Source organism: Chelonia mydas, chromosome 2 (assembly GCF_015237465.2).
Source record: "Chelonia mydas isolate rCheMyd1 chromosome 2, rCheMyd1.pri.v2, whole genome shotgun sequence".
NCBI classification, from domain to species: Eukaryota; Metazoa; Chordata; order Testudines; family Cheloniidae; genus Chelonia; species Chelonia mydas.
The window spans coordinates 240,340,914-240,354,441 of NC_057850.1; the positions used below are offsets into that span (position 1 = coordinate 240,340,914).

At 42.4% G+C, this 13,528-nt stretch overlaps 1 protein-coding gene across 46 annotated transcripts in view; it reads right to left on the reverse strand.

Annotated features, from left to right (window-relative positions):
• Positions 1-13,528, reverse strand: part of ZMYND11 (zinc finger MYND-type containing 11) — a 171,519-nt gene that overhangs the window by 124,155 nt on the left and 33,836 nt on the right. For 12 of the 46 annotated variants that reach the window (XM_043541536.1, XM_043541527.1, XM_037891038.1 and 9 more), the window contains one exon: positions 11,020-11,151. The exons of the other annotated variants lie outside the window; for them this stretch is intronic. The gene's annotated coding sequence lies outside the window, so the exon portion shown is untranslated. The remainder of the gene's footprint in view (positions 1-11,019; positions 11,152-13,528) is intronic. 46 annotated transcript variants of the gene reach the window in all.

The following is a 13,528-nucleotide window of genomic DNA, read 5'->3' on the forward strand; positions in this document are numbered from 1 at the left end:
TTTCAACCTCCCTGGACACTCAATAACAGACCTAAAAGTGGCAATTCTTCAACAAAAAAACTTCAAAAACAGACTCCAATGAGAAACTGGAGAACTGGAATTAATTTGCAAACTGGACACATCAAATTAGGCCTGAATAAAGACTGGGAGTGGATGGATCACTACAAGAACTAAAAACTAATTTCCCCATGTTAATTTCCCCCTACTGTTACTCACACCTTCTTGTCAACTGTTTGAAATGGGCCACACTGATTACCACTACAAAAGTGATTTTTCCTCCTGTTGATAATAGCCCACTTTAATTGAATTGTCTCCTTAGAATTGGTAAGGCAACTCCCATCTTTTCATGTACTATGTAAATATATCTTCCTACTGTATTTTCAACTCCATGCATCTGATGAAGTGGGTTTCAGCCCACGAAAGTTTACACCCAAATAAACTGGTTAGTCTCTAAGGTGCCACAAGTACTCCTCGTTTTTTTTACATAAAGAATGGAATGATTGTAACACAGTGTTTGTCCTTCAAGGTGCCAACACCTTAAGCAAGGTGTGGAGAGCCACCCACTGCTACTAACTTCAGTGGGAGTTGAGACTGTTGCTGCCCTTCAGAGAGCAGGCCCTATAAAGGTATTGCAATTCATAATTAACAAGTACAGTCCATATTATTCAGCTGCCTAGATACTGGAAGTCCGACGCTGAGTGTCTATAATGTTGGGGTTTTAAGTCATTCCAATGCAGATTTTTAACTACAGTAATGTCTCACGAGCTTGTTTGGAAGGAGGGAAGGGGAAGAGCAGGATGGAGGAAATTATTATATAAAATATCAGGAGTTAGTTTTAATTTTTAACTATAGATATCCCATTTGGACTCCATTCCCATCCCCCGCACACAACAGCAGGATCTTCTGTCCTCTGAATATTGAGTTCAAGAACACAGCAGGAAGTAAAACTACTTTAACAATATGTTTATAGGAATGTCCTTGGAAATATAGCTCATCATCAGAATACTGTCCAATGTTTTACAATCCAGCATGTCATTTTTGCTTATATCAGGGCAACAGAGAATTAAAAATGCAGTGTCTTCCTTTTGTTTTACTGAACGATGACCAAATAATTTTATGACAGCAAAAAGGTTCCAGATTTTTTTTTTAAAAAATAGACCCCTTTATAGTCAACTTTCATAACAGAATTTGGAGGGAAAGAATTAGACATTAAATCTTTTTAAAAAGTAAAACTTAATTATCCCTCCAATGACCTTCAGCTGTGGGGCAAACTGGCACCACTCTTTTTTAATCAGTTACACAAAGCTGTTTGGATTAGTTAAAAGAGCTTATCAACTGATGCTGGGAGGACTATTTAAATGTGTTGTCTAAAATAGGAAATGTAAATGCTCTTTACCCAATATATAACTGCCCTACCATAAAATGAATGGTATTTTAAGAGTGAAGGGATCCAAAGCCTTTTCTTATTAGTTGGCTATTAGAAGAGTTCTGAAATAGAGGCGTTCTATAATTTTCAAGTTACAGTTTCACTGAATTCTGACCTCAGTTACGTGCACGCAACTACACTGAAATCAGTATAAGAGCAGAACAAGTGGAACCCAATAATGTTTGCGAGGTACTTAAATACTACACCATGATAAAGCACAAAAATAAATGTGGCAGATTACAAATGGCCCTTACTCAGGTGTTCAGGGGAAAAGAGAAGTTTGCATGCCCAACCCACACAAGGGCACTCACTTTGCCCAGGACACTGTGTTTCAGTGATGTGTTCCTGGGGGCACTGAGTGCTCCCAAGCAGAGTGACTACACTAGGATGAGCACAGGGGAGTTACGAGGAAAAATATATTAAACACTGTGAAGCACCCGGAAACTACAGTAACAGAGGTCATATAACTAAGTACCACAGATATAGACAGACAGGTAGGAGCAGGCTCAAATATCCTAAAGGATAGTGAGGTCTGAACACCATCCCAGTGTACCAGCTCACTCAGAGGAATTATTGCCATCCATCCACCATCACACAGTTGTCCTCCACAGCACCCCATACTCAGGCCAATGGTGAAGCACCACAATTCACCTAATACATGGATACATTCAGCGAATACATTCAATAGGAGTAACGTAGAGCTGGGATCAAAGTTAGAGAGCATTATTTAGAAATCAGGAGAATATTTTATTTCAGAAGTCCCTGGATATTGCTTCTAGAAAAAAATGTCATGTAAGAATTAATTACCAAACAAATTAGGAACTGATCTGGATCCAGTCACTATTTCTGTACTCTAATAAAAAATAAAAAATTTCTTAGAGCTTTTGATTAGATCTCAAAGCACTTGATGTTGGAGAAGCATTATCATACCCATTTTAAATTAGGGAAAAGGTCACACAGCAAGTAACCAGCAGAGCCAGGTATAGAACCTGAGTCTGCTGCTCTATCCATAGCTGGACTACATTGCCTTCTTTCTCCCTTCACGGAACTGTAAAGAAAGGGTGGCTACACTTTTGTATCAGAGCAATATCATAGTTATGATTGTAGACATTATTAAAAAACACATACATGAAAAAATGCCTCAAACAAACAAACTAGTACAATTTCTAAAATAATTTCCTGTTAAGAATTATTTATTAAAATAATAATAAAAAAATTAATCACGATTAATCGCACTGTTAAACAATAGAATACCAACTGAAATTTATTAAATATTTTTGATTTTTTTCTACATTTTCAAATATATCAATTTCAATTACAACACAGAATACAAAGTGTACAGTTCTCACTTTATATTATTTTTGCTTACAAATATTTGCACTTAAAAATCATAAACAAAAGTAGGTTTCAGAGTAGCAGCCGTGTTAGTCTGTATTCGCAAAAAGAAAAGGAGAACTTGTGGCACCTTAGAGACGAAAACTTAAGCTCAAATAAATTTGTTAGTCTCTATGGTGCCACAAGTACTCCTTTTCTTTTTATAAACAAAAGTAGTATTTTTCAATTCACCTCATACAAGTACTGTAGTGCAATCTCTTGATCATGAACGCACAACTTCAAATGTAGTTTTTTGGTTACATAACTGCACTCAAAAACAAAACAATGTAAACCTTTAGAGCCTACAAGTCCACTCAGTCTTACTTCTTGTTCAGACAATCGCAAACAGATTAATTACAATGTCACCTGAAAGTGAGAACAGGCGTTTGCATGGCACTGTTATAGCTGGCGTCAGAAGATATTTACATGCCAGATGTGCTAAAGAGTCCTATGTCTCTTCATGCTTTGGCCATCATTCCAGAGGATATGCTTCCATGCTGATGACACTCGTTAAAAAAATGTGTTAATTAAATTTGTGACTGAACTCCTTGGGGGAGAATTGCATGTCTACTGTTCTGTTTTACTTGCATTCTGCCAGATAGTTCATGTTATAGCAGTCTCGGATGGTGTTGTTTTGTTTTAATAACACTTTCACTGCAAATCTGACAAAATGCAAAGAAGGTACCAATGTGAAATTTCTAATAATATCTACAGCACTCGACCCAAGATTTAAGAATCTGAAGTGCCTTCCAATATCTGAGAGGAATGAGGTGTGGAGCATACTTTCAGAAGTCTTAAAAGAGCAACACACTGATGCGGAAACTACAGAACCCAAACCACCAAAAAAGAAAATCAACCTTCTGCTGATAGCATCTGACTCAGATGATGAAAATGAACATGCATCGGTCCGCACTGCTTTGGATCGTTATCGAGCAGAATCCGTCATCAGCATGGACGCATGTCCTCTGGAATGGTGGTTGACGCATCAAGGGACATATGAATCTTGAGCGCATCTGGCATATAAAGATCTTGTGACACCAGCTACAACACTGCCATGCAAATACCTGTTCTCATTTTCAGGTGACACTGTAAACAAGAAGCAGGTAGCACTATCTTCTGCAAACGTAAACAAACTTGTTTGTCTGAGCGATTGGCTGAACAAGAAGTAGGACTGATTGGACTTGTAGAGTCTGAAGTTTTACATTGTTTTATTTTTGAGTGCAGGTTATTTTTGTACATAATTCTACATTTGTACGTTCAACTTTCATGATAAAGAGATTGCACTACAGTACTTGTATTAGGTGAATTGAAAAATACTATTTCTTTTGTTTTTTATAGTGCAAATATTTGTAATAAAAAATAAAGTGAGCACTGTACACCTTGTATTCTGTGCTGTAATTGAAATCAATATATTTGAAAATGTAGAAAACATCCAAAAATATTTAAATAAATGGTATTCTATTATTGTTCAACAGCGTGATTAATTTTTTTAATCGTGTGACTAATCGCGATTAATATTTTTAATAGCTTGACCGCCCTAATCTTTACTATCAAATCCAGCTTTACCTTTACTAGATCTTGTCCTATGTAGGAGCAGTAGCCTTGAACCATATTCTATCACACACAGAGAAAAGGAATTTTATTTCTGTTCCATTTATCCAGCTGTTTTGGGTTTTTTAAAGCAGATTCTGGTTCTTAAAAGAGAAAGAGAGACCATCGAGGGTTGCTTCATTTCCCTTTTATAATCCATCACATCAGTACAGATTTTTTTACCGTTTATCCCACCATCCTTATAGCCCTTTCTCTGCAGCCCATTGCCATGGTATGTAGATACCATATGGATATGCTTCTCTAGTTAGTCTGTTTGGTTATTTCATCCATTTTCCCACCAAACAAAGCTAAGCACCGTCAACTCTGTTAGATTTATGCTGATCTACTCTGATCTCCAGCTCACTGTGTCCTCATCTGAATGAAGTTCCCTGGTCATATCTTCATGTTCCTGCAATTCTGGAAAAGGAACTGAGCCCCCAGCACGGGACTCCTCCTTGTTTCTCTCCTTTGGTTTGGTTTTTTTACTCCCCTTTCTTTCCATGATTTACAGCTTTTTCCTCATATGGAAGATGGAGGCAGTGAGAGCTGGCAGAGCCCTCACCTGAGGACTAGCCCAGGCGTTGGCAACCTATGGCACGCGTGCCCAAGACGGCATGCGAGCCGATTTTTAATGGCACACTCAGCCTGCTGCCAAAACCAGGCCAGCAGCGGGCTGAGTGGGGCCCGCAGCCGGGACCCCGACAGGCAGCAGCACGCCATTAAAAATCCTGCCCGCCCAAGCCCGCTCTTTTCCCCCCACGCTGGGGCAGGGTGAAGAAGCTTGGTCCTGCCAGCTGCTGCTGCAGGGCAGGCAAGCTCCCCCCTTTCCCGCCTCTTCCCCCAGCGTGCTGGGTTCCTGCCGCCTATCAGCTGATGGCCCTTGCGAGGGAGTGGGAGAAGCGGAGCCGCAGCGCGCTCGCGGCTCCGGGGAGGAGGCGGAGAAGAGGTGGAGACAGGGCCTTACGGAAGGGAGGTGGAATCAGCGCATATCCCCTCCAGCCCCCTGCTGTGAGCCACTCTGGGCAGCACCCCCACGACCCTAGCCCCCCCCCAGCCCTCTGCCCTGACCCCTGCACCTCTCCACACACACTCCCAGTCCTCTGCCCTGACCCCTGCACCCCCCACGACCCCAGCCCTGACTCCAACACCCCCCACACCTCATGCCGACTCCTGCAACCCCCTCACATGCCCCCAGCCCTCTGCCCTGACTCCTGCAGCCCCCACGCATACCCAGCCCCTGCACACCCCATGCCGTGACTCTTGCATCCCCCACATTCCCACCCCCACCCTGAGCACCAAACGGGAGCGCCTGCACACACACGCCCACATTCTCACCTGCACCCCTTGCACCAAATGGGAGCTGCCCAGGTAAGCACTCCACACCCAAACCTCCTGCCCCAACCCTGAGCCCCCTCCCTCATTCTAGCTCCTCGTCAGACCCCACACCCCAACCCCCAGCCTGCTCCTTCACCCCCAGCCCTGTGCTCAGTGCACTCCCACTCTCAGCTCAGTGCAGAGAGAGAGAGAGAGAGGAAGAGAATGAGCTAGAACCAGGGAGAAGGTAAGTACCCACTCTATGTGGGCAAGGCCGGGATCCCAGACCGGCAGCGGGCTGAGCGGGGCCGGCAGCCGGGATCCTGGCTGGCAGGAGCCGGTGAACGGAACCCCAGACCAGCAGCGGGCTGAGCAGCAGTGGGCTGAGCCGCTCAGCCCACTGCCAGGCTGGGGTCCCAGCCGCCGGCCCCGCTCAGCCCGCTGCTGGTCTGGGGTTCTGTTTGCCGGCCCCTTGCCAGCCGGGGTCCTGGCCGCAGACCCCTGCCCAGCCTGCTGCTGGCCTAGGTGAACGGAACCCCAGGCTGGCAGCGGGCTGAGCGGGCCGGCAGTGTAAGATCAGCATTTTAATTTAATTTTAAATGAAGCTTCTTAAACATTTTGAAAACCTTGTTTACTTTACATACGACAATAGTTTAGTTATATAATATATAGACTTATAGAGAGAGACCTTCTAAAAACATTAAAATGTATTACTGGCATGCGAAACTTTAAAGTGAACAAATGAAGCCTTGGCACACCACTTCTGAAAGGTTGCTAACCCCTGCACTAGCCTGTGCTAAGGGAATTCCTTTCTTCATTAGATAAATAATTGAAAAAGAGCCCAGAGTTTTAACAAAAAAGTAAGACTAGATGATACTTTTAATCTAGCAAACTTTCTTTAAAAAAAATTGTTTGTCACCCAGACCTTGCTGCATGACCTTAGTGCATAAAATGAACCACAAAGTGATACTGACTAGAAACTAAAATAAAACTAGTGTATTTTAACAGCCCACACTGCGAAATACAAACAGAAAGACAAAGAGAGAATGTCACAGCACAGAGTAAAAAGTAATATGGCATCTGAAATATTTGTGTTTACAATGTAAACAAGTGTGGTTCTAGCTTTCATTTGGTAGTGAGCACAACAGGGAGGATGCAAAATAGTTTCAGTTACCATATAATGCCTCGCTTTCATTCATTCATACATTTTCAAACACATCTTTAGGTCTGTTGAAATTAGTCATGTTTTGTCTCACCCAAAATGTTCTCTTTCTTTTTTATTTTTTAAGAAGAAGAGTATGAGAAAAATGTATGCATATGTTTCGGGGTTACACAAAGGTGGAGGAGGAAAAACAAAAGAATGCCTGACCTGAAAAACAAACTGGGGAATCCTTCTGTAAGTCGCAGAAATAGAGAAATCAGGAATGAAGGAGGTGGGAAGCACGCAGGATCCTACTGACTTTTCTGCTACTACCTGACTGGCCTATCTTCAGATCCTGAGTGTTCCTAGCTCTGTTCATTCTCCTCCAGCCAGGGTCTTCTGTCTCTGAACTACTGCTGCTGTTTGTCCTCATGCCAGGTAGCTTGCTGGCTCTCCTGGGATCTCTGGTCATCGTGCTACCAGATATTACAATGCATGGTTGGTAGCTGACAGCAGGCTTCAATAAAGTAACAGATTAATCTGTTTAGGAAAGATTGTCCTTTGGTTTATACAAGGGACAGAGAAAGATTCTATTCCTGGCTCTGCCACATATTTTCTGTGGGATATTGGGCAATCTGTTATATTGAGCAAGTCACTTAACATATGTAAAACAGGAATAGTGCTTATCTACCTCACTGGGATATATTCATTAACATCTGTAAAATGTTTCAATATTCTAGAATGGAAGGGGTACATATATGTAAGGCCCTGTCGGAGAGGCAGGTATTTATTGCAAGTAAGTGAAAATTCAAGGGGATACTTTTATGTAGCTACATGTGACAGAGAGACACAATATAATACGGGAGGACAGTAATTTTCAAAGCATAAGGACTTGTCTACACTTACAGCACCTGCCCTCTACTGAGATCTGAAACTCTTTGCACTTTTCAATAGAGCCATTTATAATCAATATTCTAAGAAGCTGTCAATCCAGTTCCAAATCTCATTGCAATGGAGGCCACAGATAGCTAATGTCAGCACCGTATCTAAGTTATGGTAAAGGGTAAACAATGGAATAAAAACAAATATAGAGTAAAATATGAATAAGTTTCCCAGAGGAGAAATAGTCTGTTCAGGCTGGCTGAAATAATAGTTTTAAAATAATGGTAAATTTCAGCTGAGAGTTGTTCTCTCTTGAGGAAAGTTTTAATGATGCTGTTTGTTGTGACTCACTCTCTTGCAAGTTATTAGGCAGCTTTTCTTTTGTGGAATAACATTTCATCTGTTTACTATGAACAAATTTTACTATCTGCAATATTGTGGCTTCTTAAAAAGGTACCCAAAAATAATAATGAGCCTCTTGTTTGACATTGCAATAGTCCAAACACATTTTTATCCTCCCTACTATTAAAAGCACATCAACTACCTGAAGTCTAGCCATTAAAAAAACAACAACAACAAAACAGTAAGCTTTGGGTAGTACATTGGCCTCTGAGTCCATGCTCCTTATATTTATGCCTTTACAGCTACATTCTTATTTTTAATCAAATACTTTTATTCCCCTATTTCACACACCCCCTCGCCCCCGCGCAAAACACATCACTCCTACATACAAAATTTCCTTTCTTCTAGCAGGAAGGTCCACAGATCCTAAGCAATGTATTTTCAGCCTGTTCTGAGCAGACTAGACCTCTTAATCACTGGTAAAATGGAAGTCTCTGCCTTATCTAAGGTATGTATATGGCCCCCATTAAATAGTATCCAAGATACTCAGTCTTTAATGTTTTATTCTGTTGTTATGTCTTTATCCTGTCAACACCACTGTGATGCAGGAAAGTGCTATCATTCCCATTCTGCAGATGGAGAACAGAGGCACAGAAGACTAAGTAACTTGACCAAGCTCACACAGGAACATTGTGGTAAAGCAGGAAATTGAATGTGGGTTTCCTGAGTAGCATCCTATGCATGGATCATCCTTGCCCTCTGAAGATCCCACCAGTTTGATGACTTCCACAATTACTACTATAGATAATCCTAAATCATAACCATTTAATTTTAAAGTGAATAGGAACACTTCTCTATTACACAGTTCATTGCAGAGCAAATGATTTCTTCCAGTCACAGAATAGAATAGAATCATAGAAATGTAGGATTGGAAGGGATCTCAATAGGTCATCTAGTCTAGTCTCCTGCACTGAGGCACGGCTATGTATTATCTAGACCATCCCTGGCAGGTTTTTGTCTAACCTGTTCTTAAAAACTTCCAATGACAGAAATTCCACAACCTCCCTAGCTAATTTATTCCAGTGCTTAACTACCCTGACAGTTAGGAAGTTTTTCCTAATGTCTAACCTAAATCTCCCTTAGTAATTTAAACTAATTACTTCTTGTCCTGCCCTCGATGGTTAAGGAGAACAATTTATCACCCTCCTCTTTATAACAACCTTTTAAGTACTGAAGAATATTATCATGTCCCCCCATCAGTCTTCTCTTCTTCAGACTAAACAAACAAAAATTTTTCCATCTTTCCTCCTAAGTCATGAGTGTTGCTCTCCTCTGAACTTTCTCCAAAATGTGGTGTCCTGAACTGGACACAATACTCCAACTGAGTGTGATAGTCTGTACCCCATCTTACAGGACTACATGACATTTTGTACTAGCATAATAACAATATAAGGTATCGTTTGAAAACTCATGATTTGTTGATCACTCCACTTTATGATATTACCAAGACATGTTTCAACATGTTCTGTAGGGCAGTCACAAACAAGTTTCCCAAAGACAAAAGGTTAGCCAACGCCTCAGCCACGTGTCAATGAATTCAAATGGACCACTGCCTAATTAAGTGGCCACCTTTCAGCAGGACAGAAAGCGTGGGCAAAAAAGTCTACATTTGGACAAAGAAGCAGCTTAAGGTTCCTGGCCACACAGACTTTCTGTCTCCTGAATTCAGCCAGAGATGATTCTTGCGCAAGAGAAAGGGCTATAAGAGGAGATGACTTTGGGGCATCCCTCCCTTGCTCTCCACCCATGACATCATCAACACCTGAAGAACAAAGGAAGCAGCACTGGACTGGGGGAGAGATCCTGACTGAAAGAGGTTCAGCCAGTAAGACTGCTAGAATATGTGGTGAAACACATCTTTGCTTTGTATACACTTCGTTTAAGTTAGGTGTTAGTTGCATTTTACCTTTTATTTTCTTGTAACCAATTCTGACTTATATGCCTCATTACTTGTAGCCACTTAAAATCTATCTTTCTGTAGTTAATACATGTATTTTGTTGTTTGGACTGAAGTGTTTGGGAAACTCCATGTGGGATAACAAGATTTGTGCGTATCACTTTCTATTAATAAATGACAGACTTTATACAAGCTTGTATTGTCCAGGAGGGTGCTGGGCAGTACAAGACGCACATTTCTGGGGAAAAGTCTGGGACTGGGAGTTTGCTGGTGTTGCCCTGCATGTAATTCATGAGTGGCTCACTATAGCACTCATACAGTATAGCTGGGAGAGATTTACATGCTGGAGGCTGTGGGTGAGCAGAGCAGAAGTGGTTGCTCTCACAGCAAAGCAGTGTAAAAGGCACCCCAAGTTAGAGAATCGAAGGAATACAGCTGTCCATCATTCCAGATTTTACCATGGGTAATGTCACATTAAGGCTTTATCAGTGCTGAGTAGAGTGGAAGAATTACTTCTCATGTCTTGCTTACAACACTCCTGCTAATACAGCCCAGAATGATGTTTGCTTTTTTTGCAACAGTGTTACACTGTTGACTCATACTTCGTTTGTGATCCACTATAACCCCCAGATCCATTTCTGCCATACTCCTTCCTAGGCAGTCCTTTCCCATTTTGTATGTATGCAATTGATTATTCCTTCCTAAGTGTAGTACTTTGCATCTGTCCTTATTGAATTTCATCCTATTTATTTCAAATCATTTCTCCAGTCTATCAAGATAATTTTGAATTCTAATCCTGTCCTCCAAAGCGCTTGTACCTTCTCCCAGCTTGGTATCATCTGCAAACTTTATAAGCGTACTCTCTGTGCCATTGATTAGAACCAGACCAGGACAGATCCCTCTGGGACCCCACTCGATACACCCTTCCAGCTTGACTGTGTACCATTGATAACTACTGTCTGAGTACAGTTTTCCAACCAGCTGTGCACACACCTTCTGTAGGTTTGTCTAGGCTGTATTTCCATAGTTCGTTGACGAGACGGTCATGTGAGACAGCATCAAAAGCATTACTAAAGTAGAGATATATCACATCTACTGCTTCCCCCATTCACAAGGCTTGTGACCCTGCCAAAGAAGGATATGAAGTTGATTTGACATGATTTGTTCTTGATAAATCCATGTGAACTGTTACTTATCACCTTATTATCTTCTAGGTGTCTGAAAACTGATTGCTGGATTATTTGCTCCATTATCTTTCCAGGTACCAAAGTTAAACTGACTGATCTGTAATTCCCTGGGTTGTCCTTATTTCTCTTTTTATAGATAGGTATTATATTTGCCCTTTTTCTCTTTCTCTGGGATCTCTCCCATCCTTTACAAGTAGAGCCCTGCATGGATACAAAATTGTTTATCTGCATCAGATCTGCATCCAACCCACAATCCGACCCACGATCCGCTAGCCATCTTTTTACCTGTATCCGCATCCCATCTCACAAGGGCTAGCAACTGAGGGGGGAGGGTAGGAGAGAAGGGAGCAAGTGGGGAGGCGGGGTCTTGCAGGGAAGAGGCAGCATGAGGGTGGGGACTGGGGGTAAGGGGCAGTGTGGGGGCAGAGTCGAGGAGAAGGGGCAGCGCGGAGGTGGGGCTGTGGGGAAGGGGCGTCGCATTGCATGCTTCTCCCGGGGGCTCCCGATCAACAGCACACGTCAGTAGCAGTGCGTGTTGCATCACAGTGGGGCAGAGGGGTGAGACACCGATGCTCCGTCCGCTCCAATCCCCATGGCCGGGAGCGGGCCCTGCTGCCCAGGAGCCGGCAGGTTGGACCCTGGACTGGGAGCACAATCAGTGCTTCCGGGCCGGGCCACGCTGGGGATGCTGGCACTGTCCAAGGGGCCTGAGCTCCTGGACAGGAAGCAGCGCAGAGAGTGGGTGCTGGACAGCCCCAACTCTGACCTGCCCCCCAGCTACTGGCTGCTGGCCCCTGCCCCCTGGGCTACCCGAGCTGGACGCTGCGGGCCAGGCACCGCCAGTGAGTAGAGCCCTGCGCGGCTGTATCTGCATCTGATCCGCTATCCGCAAAAATGGTCCACGGATATCCACATGCGGATATCGGCAGATACAAAGCGGATATCCGCAGATTTGCAGAGCTCTAGCTACAAGTTCTCAAAGATAATCGCTAATGGCTCAGAGAGCTCTTCAGCCAGTTCCTTAAGTATTCCAGGACTTATTTCATCAGGCCCTGACGACTTGAACACATCTCATCTAAGTAATTCTTAACTTGTTCTTTCCCGGTTTTGGCCTCAGATCCTACCCCATTTATACTGAAGTTCACTATGTTAGTCGTCCAATCATTGCTATCCCTTTTGGTGAAAACTGAAACAAAAAGGACATTTAACACCTTGGCCATTGCTGCATTTTGTTATTATCTTCGACTTCCCATTGAGTAGTGGGCCTACCTTACCATTGGTCTTCTCTTACTTGTAATATATTTGTATTTTTCCTGTTGCCCTTTATGTCTCTATCTAGTTTAATCTGGTTTTGTGCCTTGGTTTTTCTAATTTTGTCCCTACAGTTTTGGTTGTTGGGGTGTTTTTTTTATATTCATCCTTTGTAATTTGACCTAGTTTCCACTTTTTTGAGTTTCAGGTCATTGAAGATCTCCTGATTAAGCTAGATGGTCTCTTACCATACTTCCTATCTATCCCACTCGGATAATTTGCTCCTGTGCCCTTAATAATGTCTCTTAAAAAACTGACAATTCTCCTGAATTCATTTTTCCCTTAGACTTGCTCCCCACAGGATTTTATCTACCATTTCTCTGAGTTTGCTAAAGTCTGCCTTCTTGAACTCCATAGTCTTTATTCTACTGTTTTCCCTCCTATCATTCCTTAGAATCATGAACTCTATCATTTCATGATCACTTTCACCCAGGAATAGTTCCTTCATATGGCAATATTCACAGGTGGGGCAAATCTGTGGACCTTCCTACTAGACAGAAGAAAATTTCCAGGAAGCAATGATACACTGTCCCCTTTTCTGCACTGGGAAGTCCACAGATTCTAAACAATGGAATTCTGTTAATTTTGTGTTGTCAGAAAGGGAAAAACTAGAACCAAATAGATGCAGGAATACCCTCCATTTACTGAGATACCTTCTTTCTTAGCTGTCTTCTTTCAAAATCCATGCAACTAAGCTAGATCTTTGTGGGTTTTTCATGTAGAATAGGACCCTGTGAGGAAAGGTCCCTTCTGTGAGGATAGAAGAAGATAGGTGGTATGGTTCTCTCACTGATCAGGATGGAGAACCAAGGTCTTTGTGCCCAAAGATGGGCAAACAGAACATGATCTTCCTCATGCATGTGTGGCAGGTCTCATTCAGATTGGCATTGGTTGTCATAATGAATCTGTTTGATTCTGAGATTTAGTTTCTGGCTATACCTGCTGACCTTCAGCCAGCAATAAAAAGACCTGGCTACCTTCTGAGGAAAACAAGCAGAAATCCC